This window comes from Canis lupus, chromosome X, assembly GCF_011100685.1.
Source record: "Canis lupus familiaris isolate Mischka breed German Shepherd chromosome X, alternate assembly UU_Cfam_GSD_1.0, whole genome shotgun sequence".
In the NCBI taxonomy this organism is placed as follows: Eukaryota; Metazoa; Chordata; class Mammalia; order Carnivora; family Canidae; genus Canis; species Canis lupus.
This window is the reverse complement of record NC_049260.1, coordinates 71,060,450-71,087,166: the sequence shown is the minus strand read 5'-3', so window position 1 is coordinate 71,087,166 and position 26,717 is coordinate 71,060,450. Positions and strand designations below refer to the sequence as shown.

Here is a 26,717-nt window from a genome sequence, read left to right as displayed (position 1 = left end):
AGAGGAAGGGAAATAATGTTTGTATAAAACACTGAAGACAATGCCTGGTATAGAGAAATGCTCAATACATGGTGCTATTTGTTATCAATAGAAACATCTGAAAGTTTGAACAGTAACAATTTGGTCATGAAGACACAAATGACCACATCTATTTGAACTATTACAAGAAATGTTGCATATCTGATAGTCTACCCTCATAAGCATACTGAACATGATTTTTTAACTATACAACTATACCACATTATTGACCCTATGGTAATTTAAAAAAATCCATATATATCATTATCACTTGGTATTTCTGAAAAAAACAACAACTAGAAATTCATTCTTTTCTCCTTTAGGCTTTGGATCACCCTATGTACCTGTGTGAATATACTTGGCAAGACTTGCAAATCATTACAGTATTGAAAGCTGGCTATATGAAACTAGAGTCACATAACCTTTAAAAAATGTAAATTGGAAACATACTAGTGAACAAATTGGTAACTCTGGTGCCAGAGGCATACAGTGATCACACTGCTGAATATTTCTTCATTCATCAGGGATGTTAGAAGGATTCATACATGATACTAAGTCAAATCATTTGGTAACAATACAAAGAAACCTGGTATGTATTATATTGAAAATCTTTTCATACACTAAATATAAGTCACCAAGATATTATTTTTAATGAAAACTCAACAAAACAGGTGAGATTCCACATTTTGGTTTTTTTTTGTTTGTTTTTTTTTTTTTTTTTTTTTTATCTTGAACTGTCCTACCACCTGATTCTCTCTTGGCTTTAATTCAAACAGCACTTTTCCTTCATTCTGTTTCCTGTTGACCACCTTAGAATTTTAAATTGTTTCTCTTAATTATCTGTTTTTAAAATAACATAGGGGATCCCTGGGTAGCACAGCGGTTTGGCGCCTGCCTTTGGCCCAGGGCGCGATCCTGGAGACCCGGGATCGAATCCCACGTCGGGCTTCCGGTGCATGGAGCCTGCTTCTCCCTCTGCCTGTGTCTCTGCCTCTCTCTCTCTCTCTCTGTGACTATCATAAATAAATAAAAAATTTAAAAAATAAAATAAAATAAAATAAAATAACATAGGACATTTAAAATTTAAGTTGAATCACTGACATGGATACTGTAAATTTCTATCTTTCCTAGATAAAAATGATAATTCTAAGGCTTCATTTTTATGCATCTTATTGATAATATTTCAAAAAATTTCTGACATGTAATTTTATACCCAGGATAAAAATGAGAAAGAAGCCTATTTATTTTGTTTCTCTGAAATCAGGAACCAGAATCCAAACATTCCAAGTAGAATGACATACCCTATAAACATGGGATGGCCTTCAGGACCTGAGAAATCTAGGTTAAATCTTAGCTAATGACCATCATACTTTAGAGCCATTTACTTAATTTACCCCTTTCCTGATCTTTGAAATACCTGTACTTCATAGCATTGGTTTGTGATTTAATGAGAAAAATAAAGCCATTAAGTACAGTGCCTGGCACATAGAAAGCGTTCAAAGAATAGTAGTGGTTATTCTATGATTCCACAATTGGCAATACCAATATCCCATGCAATTCAGGATCTATACTCCATTTCTCCCAATCCAGGAGCATGTCCCCATATGTATGCATTGGAAAGAAGGAAGCGTTCTTTTTAATATGGAAATCTTACAATATCAGTTAAAAATAGGAAGAATGAAACACATATACCCATAAACTTTGAACAAACAGGATTTGCCTTCCTGAGCCATGAGAAAAAAGATGTAGATGAAATGAACATAAATTTTAGGGAAAAAATTTTTGTGTTAATATATAATATTAGAAAATATAAGAGAAATCTAAGAAACAAAAACATCATAGAATATTTTGCTATGTGGACTAATAATGAAATGCACGTATCATCTTACTTAAGGTTCAACACATGTTAAGGAACTATGGCATAAACTGAGGAATAGAGTTTTCTAGAAGAAGGCAATGGATATTTTTTTATGATATTGTTTGTTTTTTAACATCTGAAGTTAGTTTTGTCATCAACCTGAGAAAAATGAAGCATGCACATACCCAGGAAAGGGCCATTTGGCTTTGAAATTAGAATATGCTTTTATTTCCGTTGTGAATATCTCAGAATGTGGTATTCGCTTGGTCTGCTTAAGGCTTTATGGAAAAGTCAGGAGAATTAGCCTATACTCAGTCTTCTACTGAAAATCTTGCAAGCTTTCTTAAACTTTTACTATCTTTACCCACAAGAAGCTGCTAGTCCTGTTGGAAAACCATCTACTGGATGATTTCAAATAGAAGATGAGATAAATGATACGACCTTTTTGCATTTGGTGGGGTGTGGGTGTCTCATTTAACTCCAGGCATAATAGGAGGCAAAATAGGTAGAGATGGAAAAGTTATTCAGACCAGTGAACCAGGGTTATGGCAGCAATGTCCTTTTCCTGTCCAAGAAATGTCTTGGGCATGACAATGAAAATGAAATATAATTCTACATATGACACCTTTTCAACATCATACAAAAAAATTTTCATAAAAAAATTCTCCTTCCTAAAGTAAAATAAGATCAAAACAGAGAAGGAGGCTAACCATAAGAGACTCTTAACTATAGGAAAAAAACAGTGTTGCTGGAGGGGAGGTGGGGAAGGATGGGGTAACTGGGTGATAGGCATTAAGGAGGGCACTTGATGGGATGAGCAGTGGGTGTTATATGCAACTGATGAATCACTAAATTCTACCCCTGAAAGTAATAATACACTATATATTAATCAAATTGAATTTCAATAAAAATTTTAAAAAATTTCTCCTTCCTCCTGTTCTACTTTGCTTCATATAGATAGATACCTAACACATTCTGTGCTTAAACTGTTTTGGCCGTCAGGGATACTTTTGCAATTTGCTGTGCTTGCTGCAACCAAAGATAGGAGTTGTTGGGAAAAACAGATCCCAATGTGTGTTACCACTAACTGATGTGTAACCTGGGCCAAAGTCCCTATTTGTTAGCCTAACTGGGTGAAAGCCCTAAAGAATACCAAAGATAATAGTAAATCAGGACTCACATACTGTTCCAGATCTTTTTCACTCCCAATTTAAGATGATCATGTCAGGTTACAAATGGGAAGATATAATGTGAGCCAAAATGAGATTTTCAGCATTGAACAAAGAACTGAACAATGAGATTATTAGAGAAAATAATCCACAATAAGATGGCAGCAATGGTTCATTAGATCTTTTTCAACTGCAACTGGGGTCAAATTAAGGCTTTCTACTAAAGAAAAGAAAGACCCCTACTCTTTAATTAACACCAAACAACATTATTCCTTTTATATAGTTTCACTGTGTTTAAAGGGCATATTGGATTGAAGAGAGTCATGACGAATGCTCAGGGGAGAGAATTTTCAGCTGCAGCAACTATAGTCTGAGAGTCAGTACCTCTGAAGAGTTTATCAGTACTATAATACTGATAAATATTTTCTTTCCCAGAGATTTCCACATATTATGGTAAAAATGACCTATAAAGTTTCTTTTATGCAAGATCTCATGAATACTTCATCAACCAATCAATTATGACTGTAACTGAGAAGTATAACTTTCTTTTTCACTAGGGTAATTGAAAGTTTGATTAGCTTGCTCAAATATTTAGGTTTCTCAATAATAGACACTGAACAAATGTATTGATACTGTGGTTAGATGGACATTAAAGTCATGCTTATTAACTTATACAAATATGGTATGAATAGTAGATGTATAGACCACAGGTGACCTGCTAAACTAAATCAAACAAAATATACATTTTCTGCCTTTTTAGATTCCTGAGATTCCTGAGATGTATTCCTTCTTGCCTATAGACTAGAGTGTTTTCCCTCAATCTCTTCTAGATTACACTTCCCTTTCCCGTCCTCTATCCTTATCTCCTTCCCCCTCCTTCCTTCCTCCTGCTTTCTGTCTGTCTCTTTGTCTGTCAGTCAGAGAATCCATCTATTCCTACTCAGAGGTGAAGAAAACCAGCTCTTCCAATAATAGCTTGCAAGGTCTTGCATGATTTGGCCCTCTGCTAACTCTGACCTCATCTTCTAGTCATCTTCGAGCCTGAGGTCTCCATCCCTCAGCTCCTTTACATTTGTGATCCCTATGCTCTCAGCACCATCAAATCTCTGCTACATGTCTTCTTATTAGTGAGGCCTCCCCTGATAACCTTATAAAATACCTCCCAATATACTTCTAGCTCTCTTCTCCCTACTGTAGTCTTCATAATATAAAAGGTTAAAACCTAGTTAAACTTCAGATACTCTTCATATTTTCTAAGAATTAGCAGCTAGAGCTAGTCTATTTATATAATAAATAATTTATATATAATATATAAATTATATAATAATATATATATATTATTTATATATATATTATATTTATATATATAATTTAATAATTTATATAATATATAATTTCAGCCTGGGAATTCTCAAAACATTAAATTACTAAGAACATCGTTACACATAGTTCTCTACACACTTCATATTTCTTTATTGTGGAGAATCTTAGTGGCCTTGAAATAAGCATTATCTACCTTTGAGTGGTGGTTTTCTTCCTAATCATCCATAGGTTATGGTTCAATGACCTCTGCATTTATTTTCTTAAAAATGCCAGTGCTAAAAAAAAATGCCAGTGCTCAGTGTTTCTGAGATCTGTTATACATGGCATTTGTCACACTGACACAGCTCAACACTGCAGTGAAAATTCATTTGTGTAGAGATTAGTATTCACACAGGACCTCCAAAGTTAAAAGAAAAGATGTGTTTAAATTTTAAAATGAGATCTTTGTTTTGAATGAGACATCTGCACAAACATTAGCATACAACATTAGTAATACGCTGGTCACAAACATAAGTAATACATAAATTTTCCAATAATCTTTCAGTTTAAGACAAAACCATCTCGGATTCTGGTAGAAGGCTTGTATGAAAAGTCCCTTCAGTTTATTTGTATAAATGACTTCATTTTGGCAGAGAGGAGACTCATAAAAGAAACTAATCTGCTACAGGTGAGGGAGGCAGTTAAATGAATTCTAGTACATATTCACTGAAGTAGCCCTCTTGTATTCAGTATAACCAGCTTACTGCTCAGCCTCCTTAGGAAACAAATAAAAAATTAATGCATCTTTCCAATGCTGTATATATCTGGAGGTTTGACAGACGAACAGATCTTTGCACACCAGTGCAACTGTGAAGAGAATCTCATGGGTAAATTATTAAAAATGAGAAGAAAGAAAAAAAGACTGTTATGTGCAAATCTCCTTGGATATTAAACTTGCAGTTGGTTACAAAGCGGTCATGCACCAATAATGAAGGCTGGCTGTGATCCCCAAGGCCTTCTTTTAAAATTTGCCTTCCAACTGCAAAAACATGTGATCTGAAGTTGGAGGAAAAAGTGCCTTTCCTGTCACAATCCATTAGAATGCAGAACTTTGATTAGCTAGAAGTTGATCTACAATCTGTAGCATGGAAAAAGTTTTCAAATGCTGTAGGTTTCCACAGGCACATATTTTTCTGGTAGGTATTTGAGTATCCCCCTTTCCATCTAGGAAAGAAAAACAATTGAAACGTCATGCCTCTGGGCAGCCCTGGTGGCACAGCGGTTTAGCGCCGCCTGCAGCCCAGGGTGTGATCTTGGAGACCCAGGATGGAGCCTGCTTCACCCTCTGCCTGTGTCTCTGCCTCTCTCTCTGTGTCTCTCATGAATAGATAAATAAAATCTTAAAAAAAAAAAAGAGAGAAACGTCTTGCCTCTATGGAACTTAATTAAAATCTGCAAAGCACTTTGAGCAGCTATAAGTTAATTTATAAGTTAATTTATATAATAATTATAAGTTAATTTATAACTTTTTAAAATTTTTATTTTGAACCAAATAACAAACTGAAATTCTAAAGTGACTAATAGAATATATTAATGGGAAACCATCTTGGGGAAGTATGGGTGTAGGGACAGGACAAAATAAGTGGTATATTACAGGTCTGATAGCTGAATATACTGCCTTATTACCATCACCATCTTAGAATATGAAGAGGCGGCACAATCAATAAGGTTTTTGATAAGACCAATTTGGTTGGGTTAGAAAGCACCTTGGAGACTTGGGTAAGAATATCAAATTACTCTGACAAGTAGAAACTCAGAAAAGGTAGGGCCCTCAAGAAATGCTTGCTGTAGTCTTCTGCTTATGAATAGGTTTCCATGGCCTCCCCCAGGAACCTGTGCTGATAGTCATTTCTAAAAGAAAATACTTCTTTATATCTAAGTAAAAGCTATCAGTTTCTTAAGCCCTTGTCTGTTGACTGCTGAGAAATAGAAACGTGTTCAATATCTTGCTTAAAAAAATTCTTCACAGAGGGGGCACCTGGGTGGCTCAGTCAGTTGAGCATCAGACTCTTGATTTCGGCTCAGGTCATTATCTAGGGGGCAGGAGTGTGAGATGTAGCCCCATGTTGGGGTCCATGCTAAGGGGAAAGTCTGCTTGAGGCTCTTTCCTTCTGCCCCTTCCCCCATCATCCCTACTCATATGCTCTCTCTTTCAAATAATCTTTTAAAAAATATTCACGGAGGTCTAACTCTTCCCCAGGAACCACTGCAGTGCCTGAGTTCCATAAAAGTGAGACTAATCCTCAAATGCAATACAGGGGAATTTTTCAGTGTGTAGGGTAAAGATTGGGGGAAGGACAGGGTCAGAGAGTCCCTTAGGAGAATTCCAAACTAAGCCATTCAATACCATTTTCTAGAAAAAAAACACTCTCACAGAGTTCTTTTTATAAATTCAATAATGGTTAGGTTTTCCTATGATTCTTCTCTATTGGTGGGATAATATTTTTTAAATTATAGACTTCTCCATCCTCATATAGCCTTACAAAAAATAGACAAAATGAGAAACAATAACCTAAGAAATAGGCTAACCAATATCTAGTATAAGAATATTCCCAGTTTTCCATGTTTTAATTTTCCTAACATATACCATTTGTTTTATAACACTTTAAGGGGCAATTGCAAACCTGTAAGATTGGTTCCAATATATCTCTTTAAATCATACATCCTGTTCTTCAAATAGCCACCTTGGGAAGCAATAAACTTATTTTCATGAGAGCCATTACACTGTGATTATAACTCCTCTTTAAGAATTGACCTCTGATAAAAGATCTATACCCTAAAAACTACAGAACACTTCTGAAAGAAATTCAGAAAGACACAAAGAAATGGAAAAATATTCCAAGCTCATGGATTGGCAGAATTAATATTGTGAAAATGTCCATGCTACACAGGGAAATTTACACATTTAATACAATCCCTATCAAAATACCATGGACTTTCTGCAGAGAGTTGGAACAAATCATCTTAAGATTTGTGTGGAATCAGAAAAGACCCTGAATAGCCAGGGGAATATTAAAAAAAGAAAACCATAGCTGGGGCCATCACAATGCCAGATTTCAGGTTAAACTACAAAGCTGTGGTCATCAAGACAGTGCAGTACTGGCGCAAAAACAGACACATAGATCAATGGAACAGAATAGAGAATCCAGAAGTGGACCCTCAACTTTATGGTCAACTGATATTCGACAAAGCAGGAAATTCGCTGGAAAAAAGACAGTCTCTTCAATAAATGGTGCTGGGAAAATTGGACATCCACATGCAGAAGAATGAAACTAGACCATTCTCTTATACCATAAACAAAGATAAACTCAAAATGGATGAAAGATCTAAATGTGAGACAAGAATCCATCAAAATCCTAGAGGAAAACATCTTTTGAACTTGGCCACAGCGACTTCTTGCAAGATACATCCATGAAGGCAAGGGAAACAAAAGCAAAAATGAATTATTGGGACTTCATCAATAAGTTCTTTATAGATCTTGGACACTAGCCCTTTATCTGATAGGTCATTTGCAAATATCTTCTTCCATTCTGTAGGATGACTTTTAGTTGTGTTGACTGTTTCTTTTGCTGTGTAGAAGCTTCTTACATTGATGAAGTCAATATTTTTTAAAGACAAGTAAAAAATGTGTAGAGTCAAAATAATTTTACTCTCCTCCTTGTCTTAATCGAAAGATAATGGCATTGCCCTAAATATTTTCAGAAATGCCTATTTTGGGTTTTCCCTAATGGTTACATAGCATATGCTTTAGATCTTTGCAGAGTTACTAAATCCTTGCAATTTGAGGGTGGGCTTCAATTTTGAAAATTGCCAAAAATGATATTAAGCCAATTATTATGAAGAAGATTATAATTGAACTGGATAACAAAAATCTCTGGTCAAAAAATATTGTAAGTCTAAAAAAACGGGACCGATTTCATTTGATTCAGAGGTCAATTCTTTTTTTTTTTTAATTTTTTTATTGGGGTTCAATTTGCTAACATATAGCATAACACCCAGTACTCATCCCATCAAGTGCCCCCCTCAGTGCCCATCACCCAGTCACCCCCACCCCCCGCCCACCTCCCTTTCCACCACCCCTTGTTCGTTTCCCAGAGTTAGGAGTCTCTCATGTTCTGTCACCCTCTCTGATATTTCCCACTCATTTTTTCTCCTTTCCCCTTTATTCCCTTTCACTATTTTTTATATTGCCCAAATGAATGAGAGCATATAATTTTTGTCCTTCTCCGATTGACTTATTTCACTCAGCATAATACCCTCCAGTTCCATCCACGTCGAAGCAAATTGTGGGTATTTGTCATTTCTAATAGCTGAGTAATATTCCATTGTATACATAGACCACATCTTCTTTATCCATTCATCTTTCGATGGACACCGAGGCTCCTTCCACAGTTTGGGTATTGTGGACATGGCTGTTATAAACATTGGGGTGCAGGTGTTCCAGCGTTACACTGCATCTGTATCTTTGGGGTAAATCCCCAGCAGTGCAATTACTGGGTCTTAGGGCAGATCTATTTTTAACTCTGAGGAACCTCCACAGAGTTTTCCAGAGTGGCTGTACCAGTTCACATTTCCACCAAAAGTGGAAGAGGGTTCCCCTTTCTCCGCATCCTCTCCAACATTTGTGGTTTCCTGCCTTGTTAATTTTCCACATTCTCACTGGTGTGAGGTGGTATCTCATTGTGGTTTGATTTGTATTTCCCTGAAGGCCAGTGATGCGGAGCATTTTCTCATGTGCTTGTTGGCCATGTCTAAGTCTTCTGTGAAATTTCTGTTCATGTCTTTTGCCCATTTGATGATTGAATTGTTTGTTTCTTTGCTGTTGAGTTGAATAAGTTTTTCTAATGAATTTGTGCATGTTCTTGTCTCTATGTTACCTTCATGATGCCCTTAATTATTTTGTATTTTATTAATTTCTAACTGAATTGGATCCTCTTTCTGAGGAAACATACACATCCAAAAGGATATTATATGCATAATGCTCCTGGCACTTAGGGGTCTCTAAAGAAGCACTAGTTCTCTTGTGCTAGTATTTGTCCCCTTTTAGATAATTTCCCAGACTCACTCATCTGGAACATTATTTTACTGTCAGCTGAAAGAGTATTCTGGAATCTAGAGTCTAGATTCTACTTTTTTTTCAGCCAAAATTGAGAATGAATGTCACAAGAGAGGGAATCAAAATCTTAGCAAATAAAAAGAGATTTCTTTCTCTTGGACTACAAGGCACTAATTGTTTCACAGAAGTAAATTAAAATGGTTTTGCTCAATTTGCTTTTCACAAAGCCATCTTTATTTTTATTTTTTATTTTTTATTTTTTTCACAAAGCCATCTTGATTGCCAGTCAGCAGTCTGTGCTCTTCTAAGTAGAAAGTGATTGTTTGATGAGTTGTCCTACTTTCCAAAATATTGATGTCCTTCCAGTAATTACGGGGTAGCACCATTCCCTGCATTGATGTTGTCTGAACAATCAGTGTAATTTTCATATGTAGACAAATATATATAACCCTAAACAACAAGTAGAATACAAGCAACACAAATAAAAATGGGAGCACTGAGGAGACATGGAAAAGAATGACAATACAGCCCCTAGAAATTACACTGATCCTGAAGTTAACCTGACACTCCTATACCATATTATTGATAAAGCACATATTATTTTCATTGATTATAAGAGAGAAGGTATACTTTTAAACCTCTCTTCTTTTAGATTAAATTTGAGACCTCCAAAACTGCCTTATCCATCACTACAAGATGCACTCATCCTTTCTTATATAAAGTGTTAATGTATATTTGTACTTTTGTATATAACGTCAATGTGTATTTATATTTAACATGCATTCAGATGTCTCTATATTTCCTTTATGCATGTTTGTTTCAGTCTTGGCTTTTTTAAATAGCGGCTAAAAAAGCAGGCAGTAAGTTGGTTCAGTTTGCTTAAGGTGTGATAATATATTTAGATAAGCACTCTTTTCCTTTTTAAATTTCTTTTTATTGGAGTTCAATTTTCCATGGAGTCTTCCATGTTCTGTCACCCTCTCTGATATTTCCCACTCATTTTTTCTCCTTTCCCCTTTATTCCCTTTCACTATTTTTTATATTCCCCAAATGAATGAGACCACATAATGTTTGTCCTTCTCCAATTGACTTATTTCACTCAACATAATACCCTCCAGGTCCATTCACCTCGAAGCAAATGGTGGGTATTTGTCGTTTCTAATGGCTGAGTAATAATCCATTGAATACATAGACCACATCTTCTTTATCCATTCATCTTTCTTTTTTTTTTTTTTTAAAGAGTAAACTTCATGTTATTTATTTTTTTTTAATTTTATTTATTTATGATAGTCACAGAGAGAGAGAGAGAGAGAGAGAGAGAGAGAGAGAGGCAGAGACACAGGCAGAGGGAGAAGCAGGCTCCATGCACCGGGAGCCCGATGTGGGATTCGATCCTGGGTCTCCAGGATCGCGCCCTAGGCCAAAGGCAGGCGCCAAACCGCTGCGCCACCTAGGGATCCCGTATCCATTCATCTTTCAATGGACACCAAGGCTCCTTCCACAGTTTGGGTATTGTGGACATGGCTGCTATAAACACTGGGGTGCAGGTGTTCCAGCGTTTCACGGCATCTGTATCTTTGGGGTAAATCCCCAACAGCGCAATTGCTGGGTTGTAGGGCAGATCTATTTTTAACTCTGAGGAACCTCCACAGAGTTTTCCAGAGTGGCTGTACCAGTTCACATTCCCACCAACAGTGCAAGAGGGTTCCCCTTTCTCCACATCCTCTCCAACATTTGTGGTTTCCTGTTTTGTTAATGTTCCCCATTCTCACTGGTGTGAGGTGGTACCTCATTGTGGTTTTGATTTGTATTTCCCTGAAGGCCAGTGATGCGGAGCACTTTCTCATGTGCTTGTTGGCCATGTCTATGTCTTCTGTGAAATTTCTGTTCAAGTCTTTTGCCCATTTCATGATTGGATTGTTTTTTTCTTTGCTGTTGAGTTGAATAAGTTCTTTATAGATCTTGGAGACTAGACCTTTATCTGATAGGTCATTTGCAAATATCTTCTTCCATTCTGTAGGTTGTCTTTTAGTTTTGTTGACTGTTTCTTTTGCTGTGCAGAAGCTTCTTATCTTGATGAAGTCCCAATAAGTCATTTTTGCTTTTGTTTCTCTTGCCTTTATGGATGTATCTTGTAAGAAGTTGCTGTGGCCAAGTTCAAAAAGGGTGTTGCCTGTGTTCTCCTCTCAGATTTTGATGGAATCTTGTCTCACATTTAGATCTTTCATCCATTTTGAGTTTATCTTTGTGCACGGTGTAAAAGAATCATCTAGTTTCATTCTTCTGCATGTGGATGTCCAATTTTCCAAGCACCATTTATTGAAGAGACTGTCTTTTTTCCAGTGGATAGTCTTTCCTGCTTTGTTGAATATCAGTTGACCGTAAAGTTGAGGGTCCACTTCTGGATTCTCTATTCTGTTCCATTGATCTATGTGTCTGTTTTTGCGCCAATACTGCACTGTCTTGATGACCACAGCTTTGTAGTTTAACCTGAAATCTGGCATTGTGATGGCCCCAGCTATGGTTTTCTTTTTTAATATTCTCCTGGATATTCGGGGTGTTTTCTGATTCCACATAAATCTTAAGATGATTTGTTCCAACTCTCTGCAGAAAGTCCATGATATTTTGATAGGGATTGCATTAAATGTGTAAATTTCCCTGGGTAACATTAACATTTTCACAATATTAATTCTTCCAATCCATGAGCATGGAATATTTTTCCATCTCTTTGTGTCTTCCTCAATTTCTTTCAGAAGTGTTTTGTAGTTTTTAGGATATAGATCCTTTACCTCTTAGGTTAGGTTTATTCCTAGGTATCTTCTGCTTTTGTATGCAATTGTAAATGGGATTGACTCCTTAATTTCTCTTTCTTCAGTCTCATTGTTAGTGTATAGAAATGCCACTGACTTCTGGGCATTGACTTTGTATCCTGCCACACTTCCGAATTGCTGTATGAGTTCTAGCAATCTTGGGGTGGAGTCTTTTGGGTTTTCTATGTACAGTATCATGTCATCTGCAAAGAGGAGAAGTTTGACTTCTTCTTTGCCAACATTAATGCCTTTCATTTCCTTTTGTTGCCTGATTGCTGATGCTAGGACTTCTAGTACTATGTTGAATAGCAGTGGTGAGAGTGGACATCCCTGTCTTGTTCCTGATCTTAGGGGAAAGGCTCCCAGTGTTTCCCCATTGAGAATGATATTTGCTGTGGGCTTTTCGTAGATGACTTTTAAGATGCTGAAGAATGTTCCCTCTATCCCTATACTCTGAAGAGTTTTGATCAGGAATGGATGCTGTATTTTTTCAAATGCTTTCTCTACATCTATTGAGAGAGTCATATGGTTCTTGTTTTTTCTCTTGCTGATATGATGAATCACATTGATTGCTTTACGAGTGTTGAACCAGCTTGCATCCCAGGGATAAATCCCACTTGGTCATGGTGAATAATCTTCTTAATGTATTTTTGCATCCTATTGGCTAGTATCTTGTTGAGAATTTTTGCATCCATATTCATCAGGGATATTGGTCTATAATTCTCCTTTTTGGTGGGGTCTTTGTCTGGTTTTGGAATTAAGGTGATGCTGGCCTCATAGAACGAGTTTGGAGGTATTCCATCTCTATCTTTCCTAACAGTTTTAGTAGTAGATAAGAACTCTTAAATATAAGCCAAATATAGCACCCAATACAAAGGAGGCGTGTAATAACTATCTCTTAATTAATGAAGATAGTGATAGTTAATTTAGTATAAATAGTAGATTAGCACATTTGATACCGTTCTTACTTGGATTTATCCTTTTTGACATTTTGGCCTTTTTTTTTTAAAAGAGCTGTGCTTAGTTTATGGGCAAAAAAACTCTAAGGGTAGAGACAGATTCACCATGAAACTAATAAAGCAAAAGCATTAGTACCCTTCACTTGCATGGGTGTGGAACTAGCATTGTGTTTACCGGGGTATGTATTTTTGTAAATTTGTAAGAGAAAGATATTTTTTTATATTCTTTTTCTGAAATGATTCCTCCTAAATTCTATAAGGTCAGGCTTCACAAATCTAGATCTTCCTCTGTTTAAGGGATATATAAAAAACTGAAAAGAAGTCTGATGAAAAAGAAAAGTGCTGAAATTTTGGGAAATGCCAAACCACAAACACAAGATGGATAATTAGGCTTAGGGAAAATAGGATTAAAAACAGAGCTGTATCCATGGACATGAACTGGATATTTATTGAAAGGACAAACCTTATCAGATATCTTCCACATTTCCAGAAGTCAGAAAGATAGGGCCTGAATTTGAATTCTCAGAAAAGAAACTCTGAGAATTAAAGAGAACTTAAGAGCAAAGATGGCAAAGCAGTAGAACCAAATAAAGTAAAAACTGCTTTCTCTAGAAACATATTTGAAAGATTAGCTAGTTAGCTGCTAAGTGGAGTTGGAAAAACATGCCAGGAGCCTAAGTTATGAGATAAACCCATAGGGAATTCTTCAATTTCTTTTCTAGGATATTTTGGCTCTATAGGTACATCTATCTGAGTCAGTAGTTTATAAACAGGAAAATAAAATGAATATACAATGTCTCCTCTCTCTTTGCCACCATGAATCTAGAATTGGTATAGCCAGAAACAGTTGATTTGTGAAAATATTTGAACAGAATAATATAGTGCGGATGGAATAGAGTTTGGAACAGATACTATTATTTTAGATCCTCTCTTCAAAACTAGAAATAAGGACATTGTTATGTAATAGTGACTGCACTCTGGGAAATGAACCATTCTATGTGTATAGGAGCACTGCAGCTACATTCCGCCGTGTAAAATGCATCTTACTTGTGATTCTATCCTTGATCATGACTTAGATTTTGTAAATATCACAGCTTACTTACTGATGAGAATATACTTTTTCTACTATGCTAATGATCTACTGACCTGTCCTTTATGTCATTCTTCCCTAGGTACTATGTCATTATTTATAGAGGAGTTTTCTGGGTTCATCATGAATCCTCTGCTTAAGTTGCTTTATTTATTGGTATAGAGGGATTTTGCCATTAGGCTTGGCTTGTTGCACAAATGACTTACTAGGGGATTTAGGGAGTTTACAGACACATTGGATTTTACATCCTGTACAAAGCTTTGTAATAATATATGTCACATTTTAGATATGACTTCTTTCGATGTGAACTTCTATATGCCTTTTTGACATGGATATTTTAGTACAATGAAATCTCATTGTTACTTCCTATATATTGTGAATGCTTATTCTTAAACTATGATATACTTAACAAATTTAATAAGACTAGATTTTATCTTGTGAAATTTATAACTATTTCTCTTTCTTTAAAGTAAGCAACTCTGCAACAGAGAAAAAGTGAAATTTTTTATTCTCTTCAAAGGGTCTTTGAATATGGCAAGACTTAGAGAAGGTAGAGAGATCAGGGTACCTTCTGATCTGAAGGTATTTTCCTTCTCTAATGATTTTTATCATAAAGAAAGAAAAGCCTAGAAACATAAGCATGGGAGTAACTGAGTATGGATAAATAATGAAGATTTAAGGGGTCATAGTCATAAGTGAATAGTAAACCAAAAAGCAATAATGACAAATGAGTTGCATACCAGAATGCACAAATAAAATGGAGTAAATACAAGGTACTTCTTGTGCCTATTGATAGCTCTAATCAAGAGTTATACATTTTGGGATTTCACAACTTAGATGGGGTGAATGTAGACAAGTTTAAGTACTTTAGTAAAATATTTGCTGAATCAATGTTGAAGAGTCAAAGGAGCCATTGCAATAATGAAAAATTTTTTAAGTAGAGAGAGCAGGGAGAAAGGAAGGAGAGAGAGAACAGCTAGAGGGTTTTGAAATATTTTTTTTTTTTGGTTTTTTTTTTCTTTTTGGTTTTGAAATATTTAATACAAAAGGCCATTTATTATTAGAACTCTATCACAGGAGGAACATGATTATCAGTTACAAATATAGTTACTGACCAATAAATATCTACCAGCTACTTCTATGTGCCACACACAGTCTGTTGTATTAAAAAAAAAAAAAATTTCAAGGACAATTGAGATACATGTACTTCAGAGGAACTTGCAGCATAAAGAAAAAGGCAGGGGCAGCCCAGGTGGCCCAGCAGTTTAGCGCCACCTTCGGCTCAGGGCGTGATCCTGGAGAGCCAGGATCGAGTCCCACGTTGGGCTCCCTGCATAGAGCCTGCTTCTCCCTCTGCCTGTGTCTCTGCTGCTCTCTCTCTCTCTGTGTGTGTGTGTGTGTATGTGTGTGTGTGTGTGTGTCTCATGAATAAACAATTACAAATCTTAAAAAAAAAAGAAAGAAAAATGCAGATCTGCATATCAGCAATTATAATGAGTGGGGTGTTACAACACCACATTAACAATGTGATATGAGAATGTGAAATAGGAAGAAATTAATTTTCCTTGGAGTTGAGGAAGAGATACTAAGAAAGATGCAATGTAGAAAATATCATTAAATAGAGTTTTGAAAGATGAAAATGATTTCACCAGTGGAAGGGAGTTGTGCACATTGCAAACAGAGTAAAAGGATGCTAGGTTAGACTCTACTGTCACCTATGAGAGGCTATTAAAGATTTCTTAGAAGGTGGATGTCCCGGGGATCGCCGGGTGGCTCAGCGGTTGAGCGCCTGCCTTCTGCCCAGGGTGTGATCCTGGAGTTCCGGATCGAGTCCCAGGATCGAGTCCCACATCAGGCTTCCTTCATGGAGCCTGCTTCTCCCTCTGCCTGTGTCTTTGCCTCTCTGTGTGTCTCTCATGAGTAAATAAAATCTTTAAAAAATAAAAGAATGTGGATGTCCCAATATGCCAGAAAGACATATCTGGCAGTGATATAAAGACAGTTTGGAGGGTGCTAAGACTGAAGTTATGATGACTCAAAAAATTATTGCTGTAGTACAGGGGAGAGACAGTATACACCAAAACTAGAGCAGTTACAGCAAGGATGATTCAGGGCAGAATCAACATGAACTGGAGATTGAACATATGTGAACAGTGAGGGAGAATATAACAAGTTGTTCCATTAATCAAAACAGAGAATATGGGAAGAAGTTGGGAAATGATGTAATGAATTCTACTCTGAATAATCTGAATTTGAGATAGCTGTGGGAAATCTAGTTAGAGGCAGCAAAGAGACCATAAACTTGAGTCTAGAAAGAATAAGATTGCAGCTCAGGAATGAGTACAAACCATGAGAATAGATATGAACTTCACTGGAAAAATTGTGTAGGACCAAAGGTAGACCCTTGGTAATGCTCATAATTAACACTGAAGGATGGGGATCTAAAGAAATAGACTGAAGAGATATTTCTACCAAAAATCAAAACCAAGAAATCTTGCCTATAACAAAGGGTTTTTCTACTAATGAGGCTATATGTGTATTGCACTATAAGGTAGAGGTGGGGGCAATATACTTAGTTTACAAAGCATATACTATGTACTTACTATAACATAGGTACTAAGTGTCTTCTGTCTCCAGAGATGCATAAGTGAGATTAAGAGTACTGGTTAAGCATGACCTAGGTCTCACACACTAAGCCTGGGGTTAACTTCTGCAATCATTCTGCCTAACAATGCAAGATGAGTGCAGAAATTCTGCCTGAGAGGCAATATATAAAGAAGTAATGTCACCTAGAAAAGAAAGGGGAAATCAAGAGCCAGGTTGATACTATATCTCTTCCAATGAAACTCCTAACTCCATCTTTTCAAAATCTAATGCCTCTTAAGGACAGACTGCATCTGAAAGTTAAAAGGCAAGAGACTATATCTGTTTTTTATAATTCCCCTATCAGAATCTCACCTTAACACCCTTCTTTGCATGCTCTATGTAAAGGCATGCTTTTTCTGTAAAAAGGGCTGGACAGTAAATATTTTCAGCCTGTGTGGCACATGGACTCTGTCCTAATTACTCAATGCTGCCATTATAGGATGAAAGTAGCCACAAATAATATACAAACAAATGGGGGATCCCTGTGTGGCTCAGTGGTTTAATGCCTGCCTTCGGCCCAGGGCATGGTCCTGGAGTCTCAAGATAGAGTCCCGTATTGGGCTCCCTGCATGGAGCCTGCTTCTCCCTCTGCCTGTGTCTCTGCCTGTGTCTCTGCCTCTCTCCCTCTCCCTCTCTCTCTGTCCCTCATGAATAAATAAAAAAAAAATCTTTAAAAAAATAAATGAACAAATGGGTATGACTTTGTGCCAATACCACATTAATTACAAATACAGAGGGCAGGCTGGATTTAACACATAGGACATAGATTGCTGATCCCTGATCTATATCCCAAGGGAAGCTATTACCAAATGATACAGATTTGTAAAACAAAGATTGTAAAACTGAATTAGAAGATCCCAAGAGCCAGGTTAATTGTAGAATGTCCTTTATGGGGGAAAAATCCTACACCCATGCAGGTTAGGTAGCTGTGTACATGACTTTCTTTCAGAGGTACAAGTATGTCTCCCTTTCCCCAAAATATTTCCTCTATCAGCTAGCCATGCTGCAAGAAGTTCTTGACAGTAGAATTGCTCTGCTGGATTAAAGCATTGACTTGGATTTAAAGGGCACTTATGTAGTACAGAGTGAGTGACACATTAGTACTGCATTAGTTTATCATATCAATTAGCTGACACCTGGCAGAGAACAGGATCAAGGCTAAAGGAATCCAAGATGAACTAAACACCTTTGTAAGTTATAAGTTTTCATATTTTTGCCACTAAAAATATGCTTTAATCCCACTACATGCTTTATTAGAAATCCCATCTTTTATCAGAGCTTCCTGTCTAGAAATTCATTTTAGGATGTTAATGTCTATCTTCCTTGGGTAAGAAGTAGTCACTGAGGTTGAAGTAGTATTTGTCTGAGGCACTGTTTTGCTTTTATTGTTTTCTCTTGAAAAAGGACAGGTGTTAATTTACTTAACAAGGACAAGAGCCATAGCCTTAGAAATATTATTAGGAAAAGGATAGACACCATCTCATTAGTTTCCTCACTTAAGTTTTGATCTTTCCAAACAGCTTTAGTAGAATAGGCATGATTTCTTCTTTAAACGTTTGATAGAATTCCCCAAGGAAACCATCTGGCCCTGGACTTTTGTGTCTTGGGAGGTTTTTGATGACTGCTTCAATTTCCTCCCTGCTTATTGGCCTGTTCAGGTTTTCTATTTCTTCCTGTTCCAGTTTTAGTAGTTTGTGGTTTTCCAAAAATGCGTCCATTTCTTCTAGATTGCCTAATTGATTGGCGTATAGCTGTTCATAATATATTTTTAAAATCGTTTGTATTTCCTTGGTGTTGGTAGTGATCTCTCCTTTCTCATAAATGATTTTATTAATTTGAGTCTTCTCTCTCTTCTTTTTAATAAGGTTGGCTAATGGTTTATCTATCTTATTAATTCTTTCAAAGAACCAACTCTTGGTTTTGTTGATCTGTTCCACAATTCTTCTGGTCTCGATTTCGTTGAGTTCTGCTCGAATCTTTATTAACTTTCTTCTTCTGCTGGATGTAGAATCTACTTGCTGTTTTTTCTCTAGCTCCTTTAGGTGCAAGGTTAGCTTTTGTATTTGAGTTCTTTCCAGTTTTTGAATGGACGCTTGTATTGCGATGTATTTCCCCCTTAGGACTGCTTTTGCTGCATCCCAAAGATTTTGAATGGTTGTATCTTCATTCTCATTAGTTTCCATGAATCTTTTTAATTCTTCCTTAATTTCCTCGTTGACCTTTTCATCTTTTAGCAGGATGGTCCTTAACCTCCACATGTTTGAAGTCCTTCCAAACTTCTTGTTGTGATTTAGTTCTAATTTCAAGGCATTATGATCTGAGAATATTCAGGGGATGATCCTAATCTTTTGGTATTGGTTCAGACCTGATTTGTGACCCAGTATGTGGTCTATTCTGGAGAAAGTTCCATGTGCACTTGAGAAGAATGTGTGTTCCGTTGCATTTGGACTTAAAGTTCTGTAGATGTCTGTGAAATCCATCTGGTCCAGTGTATCATTTAAAGTTCTTGTTTCTTTGGAGTTGTTGTGCTTAGAAGACCTATCGAGTGTAGAAAGCGCTAGATTGAAGTCACCAAGTATAAGTGTATTATTATCTAAGTATTTCTTCACTTTGGTTATTAATTGATATATTTGGCAGCTCCCACATTCGGGGCATATATATTGATGATTGTTAAGTTCTCTTGTTGGATAGATTCTTTAAGTATGATATAGTGTCCCTCTTCATTTCTCACTACAGTCTTTGGGATAAATTTCAGTTTATCTGATATAAGGATGGCTACCCCTGCTTTCTTTTGAGGACCATTTGAATGGTAAATTGTTCTCCAACCTTTTATTTTCAGGCTGTAGGTATCCTTCTGTCTAAAATGAGTCTCTTGTAGACAGCAAATAGATGGGTCCTGCTTTTTTATACAGTCTGACACCCTGCCCCTTTTGATGGGGTCATTAAGCCCATTCACGTTCAGAGTTACTATTGAAAGATACGAGTTTAGTGTCATCATCATACCTATTCAGTCCCTGTTTTTGTGGATTGTTCCATTGAGTCCTATATCTTTTCTTTTTGATATGTGTGGCTAGGGGTTTATCAATTTTATTAATGCTTTCAAAGAACAAGCTCCTGGTTTCATTGATGTATTCTATTTTTGGGGGGTGGGGTATCATTTATTCCTGCTCTAATCTTTATTATTTCTCTTCTTCTGCTGGCTTTAGGCTTCATTTGTTGTTCTTTCTCTAGCTCCATTAGGTGTATGGTTAGGTTACATATTTGAGATTTTCCTTGCTTCCTGAGGTAGGACTATATTGCTAGATACTTCACTCTTATGACCACTTTTGCTGCATCATAAAGGTTTTGTACCATCATTTCATTTTCATTTGTTTCCAATTATTTCTGAATTTTTTCTTTAATTTCCTGGTTGATCCATTAATTCTTTAGTAGGATGTTCTTTAACCTCCATGTATTTGTGGTCTTTCCAAGTTTTTTCTTGTGGTTGACATCAAATTTAGGAAGGGTTTTGGTAGGAAAATATGCATGGCATTATCTTAATCTTTCTGAGGTTGACTTTTTGAGGTTGACTTGTGACCTAGTATTTGATCTATTATGGAGACTGTCCCATTTGTACTTGAATAGAATGCATATTCTGCTGCTTTAGGATGAAATGCTCTGAGTATATCTGTTAAGTTCATCTGGCCCAGTGTGCCATTCAAAACCATTTTTTCCTTGTTGATTTTCTGCTTAGATTATCTGTCCATTGATGTAAATGGGATGTTAACGTCCACTACTATTATTGTATTATTTTCTGAGTTCCTTTATGCTTGTTATTGTTTTACATATTTGGGTGCTCCTAAGTTGGGGGCTAAATATTTACAATTCTTAGGTCTTCTTGTTGGAGTCCCCTTTATGATATAATGCCTTTCCTCAGTTCTTATTACAGTCTTTGCTTTAAAGTCTAATTTGTCTAAGTATGGCTACTCTAGCTTTCTCTTGACATCCATTAACATGATAAATGGTTCTCCAACCCTTCATTTTCAATCTGCAGGTGTCTTTAGGTTTAAAATGAATCTCCTGTACGCAGCACATAGATGGGTTTTTTTTTTTTAATTCATTCTGATACCCTATGTCTTTTGATTGGAGCATTTAGTCCACTTACATTCAGAGTGATTACTGATAGATATGAATTTAGCACCATTTTATTACTTGTTTTTATTGTTTTTAGAGATCTTCTCCATTCCTTTCTAGTCTTTGTCACTTCTAGTCTTTCTTTTTTTTTTTTTAAGGATTTTTTTTTTTTTTTTTTATGATAGACACACAGAGAGAGAGAGAGAGAGAAAGGCAGAGACACAGGCAGAGGGACAAGCAGTCTCCATGCTGGGAACCCAACGTGGGACTCAATTCCGGGACTCCAGGATGGTGCCCTGGGCCCAAGGCAGGCGCTAAACCACTGAGCCACCCAGGGATCCCTTAGTCTTTCTTTCTTACACAAAGGGTACCCTTTAATACTTTTTCCAGCGTTTGTTTAGTGGTCATGAACTCCTTTTGTTTTTGTTTGTCTGGGAAACTCTTTATCTTTCCTTCTATTCTGAATGACAGCCTTGCTGGATAGGATATTCTTGGCTGTATGTCTTTTGTATTCAGTACATTGAATATATCATTCCACTCTCTTTTTGCCTGCCATGTTTTTGTGGAGTGACCTGCTGCTAATTTTGTTTTCCCTTGTAAGTTAGGGACTTCTTTTTTCTTGCTGCTGGTAGGAGTTTTTCTTTATCTCTATATTTTGCAAATTTAACTATGATGTCTTGGTGTTGGCTTACTTTTGTTGATTTTGATGGGAGTTCTCCATGCCTCTGGGATCTAGATGTGTGTTTCTGTCCCCAGATTAGGGAAGTTTTTAGTTCTAATTTCCTCAAATAACCTTCTGTCCTTTTCCCCCTCTCTTCTTCTGGGACTTCTATGATACAAATGTTATTATGCTTAAAATGGAATCACTGAGTTCCCTAACTCTACATTTGCGAACTCTCACTTTTATTTCCCTCTTCTTTCCAGCTCTATTATTTTCCATAGTTTTATATTCTGTATCATTCATTTGTTCCTCTTCTTCTTTCATCCTCGTGGGCATTACATCCAGTAAGTTTTGCGTCTCAGTTATGGCATCTTTCAGTTCAGCCTGATTAGTTTTTAAGTCTTTTATCTTTCCTGTAAGGGACCCCCTGGTCTATGCTTTTCTCAAGCCCATGTAATATCCTTATGATTATTGATTTAAATTCTAGATCAGGCATATTACATATACCTGTTTTGATTAGATCCCTGGCCGTTGTCTTTTCCTGTTCTTTCCTTTGGGATGAATTCCTCCATCTTGGCCTTTTGTCTAGGTCTCTGTCATCTTCTCTGTGTTAGGAAAGCCTGTTATGTTTCCTGCTCCTGAGAGTAATGACTTTATTAAGAAGGGGTCATATACTGTCCAGGTCCTGGCACTTCAGGAAGTGTCTCTGGTGTGTGCTGTGTGCATTCTGCTGCTGTGTTTTGGCTGTTCTTTCCCTCAAGTCAGTCCTCTGCAGAGTTTCCCCTTGCCTGCAGTGGAGAGTGTTTGGTTTGGACAAAGTGTGGGAAGTTTTAACTAGGTGTGCTCTGGTCTGATTGCTACAAGAGACCTGATGTTGTTTCCAGTAGAGGTGAAGCTCTGAAGAACTCTATGGTCAGTAGATATGGTGTGTAGGTTTGTCCTCAGATTGATTTCTTGGGTATTCAGAAATCAGCTATTTATCAAGCTGTGTTCAAGGGAGGACAGAAGTCAAGAGTCCTCTTAGTACTGCACCATCTTAGCTCTTCCCCATGTTTTTTTTTTTTTTATTTAAATGAACAAAAGCATGCATTTCAGAAATACATCTCATTCATTTATATTTTGCCAACTTGGAACTTCTGACAATTCAAATAATGTTGAGTAATATACTTTTGTGTTGTGTGTTTTATAGATACTGTTAGTTTTCTGCTTTAATCCATCCAATATCAACCTTTTTACTTGCTAGCAGAGCCCTGGGTTGGTTTGTCTCCTCACTCTCTGCATAGTCACATGCTCAGAGAAGGGGTCTTGCCCCCATCCCAAAGGTGAATCATGGTTAGTCCAAGATTCTCCTTGGCAGTGATTAGTTTAGAGATGAGCATGTAATTCAGTTCTTGACAACAGAGTTCGATGGAAAAATCTGTACAGAAGCTTCCAGGAAAGTTTTTTTCCTTAATAATAATAATAAAAAGCTTCATGGGAGGCAACACCCTCTTCTTTGTTAGATATAACTATATTTGCATGTGATGTTTGGAACAACTGCAGCCATTTTGCAACCATGAGCCAACATGTCAAGGATGGTAGAACAGAAGTATTTGGAAAATCTCAGGTCCTAGGTCCTCAGGTGATATCCCTAAGTTACTGAATTAACAAACCCTATAAATGCCATACCTCTACATATCTTGTGCTATGTGAGAGTAAAAACATATTCTTAAGCTGCTTTTAGTTAACCTTTCTCTTACTTGGCAGTCAAAAACATGCTGATAGACTATGAAAAAAAGCAAACACCAAAAGATGCCAATCTATTTAAAAGCAAAGTTAAAGCAATTATTTTCAGTTGCTTACAAAAATAGTTAAGCAATAATATCTACATACACAAGAAGTTATAGTAATAGTTATAAATTAATCTGGCCTATAAATTAAAGGCTGTTACCTGAAGATTTACTTATAAACAGATTTTGCCTAAATAATGTGCCAATGTAATGAAAGCATATATCTATGAAAATTTTATATGCTTTAGACTTTTAGTACAGTATGAAAAAAACAAAATAAAAAGAAGAACCCTACATGATTATGATATAATAAAGAGGCTTAATCTTAAAATGATCTATTATTTATAAATACTATATTTTAAACTAAGGAACAAGCACTTGGGCAGATACTTTCTTACAGATGTCATCTGATGAAGGAGGATGGTTTATTAAGACTAAAAATAATGAAACTTGAAAATAAAGTTTCCAACTTGTTGGTGATCTCAATCCATATCTCTCATCTAGAGATCATATTGGTCACTACAGTTATATTTGTTATTTCATCCACATTTTAGTTAATCATCTGCATTGCTCTTCTAATTGCTGTTACATTTCTATGTCTCTAATGTACATGAAACTTTAGGGGTTATTTTTACTCTTAAACTAAAGACAAATGAGTAAAAGAAAAGTATACAATATTCCAAACTATACAATCTCCAGTATAAGTAAGTTTGACTCTTTTGAGCATTGTTAATGAAACCTAAAAAAAAAAAGACTTAACTAAACCATCATATTGCATAATCCATTAATTGAACACAGATTTCTAAGATCGTGAGATAATGATCTCTGAACATCTTCCATTTCAAAATGCCAAGATTTGAATGGATTACTGGTCTTTTTCCAACCTTTTCAGGAATACCATGTAATGTCTATTTTGCCTACAAGCCCCACCAAGAATATCAGGAAATTCTGATTATCATGAGACCAAACACTTACAGAAAATGAATCAAAACAGGTATATAAACAAAAATAGAAACAATTTCACAATCAGGATTGTAATGTGTCAGATCTTTAAGAAAACAGGTTTAAGATACTATTCTATGACTTTGAAATTTGGTGTAAGGAGACAATGAGAGAAAACAAAAGGATTAAATTATAAGCCTTTATATAATTATCAAATAGATGGCATTTGTTACTTAAAAGACAGCCTAGTTGAGGTAAATAATGTTTCTTAAATCAAAATATGCAGCAGAGACAGGCAGTAGAATGCTTGGAAAACACTAGTGTAAATGGGCCCAAGTGGCAATTCACCAATACCAACTTAAGGCCCCTTGCCACAAGGAAGTTTGATGAGGGTATTATGTAGAAAAGGAAAAGAGGAGGGAAGACTCTTTCCACTGGTATATTTATAGGTGGCTTCCAAGAGTCACTGATGGGTAGCATGGCACCGAAGACCAGGGATTTTGAAAAAAAAAAATCAGGAAAAGAGCCAATTAATATTTTTAATCACAATTGAAGACATAACCAATGGTATCATCCACTAAATGCTGATGGTCACATCCACACAGGCTTAAGCTGCTTGGATTTTTATCAGTAAATACAAATTTTAGAACTTGAATTTTCATAAGACCTTTTGTTATTATTTTAAGAAAAATATATTTTTCTTAAAATCTAAATATATCTGTATATGTCCAGAGAAATGGCTGTAAAGATATATGTCAATATAGTAATTATCTTTGGGGAATAGTTTCAGTTGATTTTTTCTTTTTTGCCTATAATTTAAATTTTCATACAATTTACATACATGATTTACAAAGTTTACAAGCCATATGAACCAGGACATCTTTTAATGATACAGAAAATATTAGTAACTAAAACAAACCTTACAGTGATCAAGTTGACAACTGAAAATACCATTAAAATATTAAATTGATATGACAAATACATGTGTTATTAATTTAGTATAAATTTTGCTTACTAATATATATCATCTCATGTTGTTTTCCAAATGAAAATTTAAAAAAAATCTTCTGCAGATAACCCTAGAGTTTCTCAATTATGGCACTACTGACATTTTGGACCAGATATTTCTTTGTTGTAGGGGACTGTATGTACATTATAAGATGTTAAGCAGCATCCCTGGATTCACCCACTAGATGCCAGCAGCACCTCCTCCTTGGTTGTGACAAACAAAATTGTCTCTAGACCTTGCCAAATGTCCTCTGGGGGTCAAAATCATTCCTGGGTCATAACCACTGCCCTAAAATCACAACAAACAAGTCAATCTTTAAGCAATTGATGTTGCCCTCGATAATCTGCATTGATTGGTCTATTACTCAGGACAGCTGTCAGTTGAAAGAAATAATTGAAGCTTGGTCACTGCTTGTCCAACCATATGATGGATAACCATTAGATCATAATTACCTGATAGCTGCTTCCCCAGAAATGAAATAGCTGTTTTTCTACTCTGAACTCAGCATGGAAAACTAGAGAACAATATGTATTTATCACTAAACACAAACACCAAACAAGGTGGGGAAGAAGAAAAAGGAAAACACTCAATGTGAAAGGCCACAGAGTAGCAAAACAATGATGACCCAGTTCACATGTCACTTCCTCTTTAAAGCCTTCCTTAAATCAGACAGAATAAATTACTCTCTCCTCGGTGCTCATAAGCTCTTTGTATACATGTATCACATTTTACTATCAGTATTTGTTCCTCTGATTTCTTTCTCATTAGAATGTGAGCTCTGGAGGGCCAACATTTGAATTTTTCATCTTTAGTACTTTGGTTCATTAACTGTTTCATTAATTCATTACCATTCATATATGTTGTTAGTGATTAGCCTCGTGTTTGACCCATAAAGACTGAGGATATGGTAATGAACACATTACGGGCAAAATGTGTTAGGATGACGGTATGAAAGCACACAGAAGGGTTATCCAGGCCAAAATGGGAGCATAGGTAAAAAAATCTTAGTGAGTAAAGCAACTGGAGAGGAAGCAAAGAAAGGGGAGAAGAAGCAGTAGGCAGACTAGGCAAAAGGATCTCCCTGGGCAGGGTTCCAGGGAGAGTCCTGCCTCCTACTATCTTGTACAGGGGCTAGGGCATCTTTTCTAATAAAAGATCATTAGCAAATGGATAAATAAAGACGAAGCAGAATGAAGATAAACTCAGTAAGCTGAGAAGGTGGTACCAGTAGCATTGGCTTTTGGGATCTTCTGGC

The 26,717-nt window shown here is 36.3% G+C and overlaps 1 protein-coding gene across 3 annotated transcripts in view; it reads right to left on the bottom strand.

Moving 5' to 3' along the window:
• The window catches only part of DIAPH2 (diaphanous related formin 2), a 1,049,860-nt gene that overhangs the window by 217,762 nt on the left and 805,381 nt on the right, over window positions 1-26,717 (bottom strand). The window lies entirely within an intron of this gene.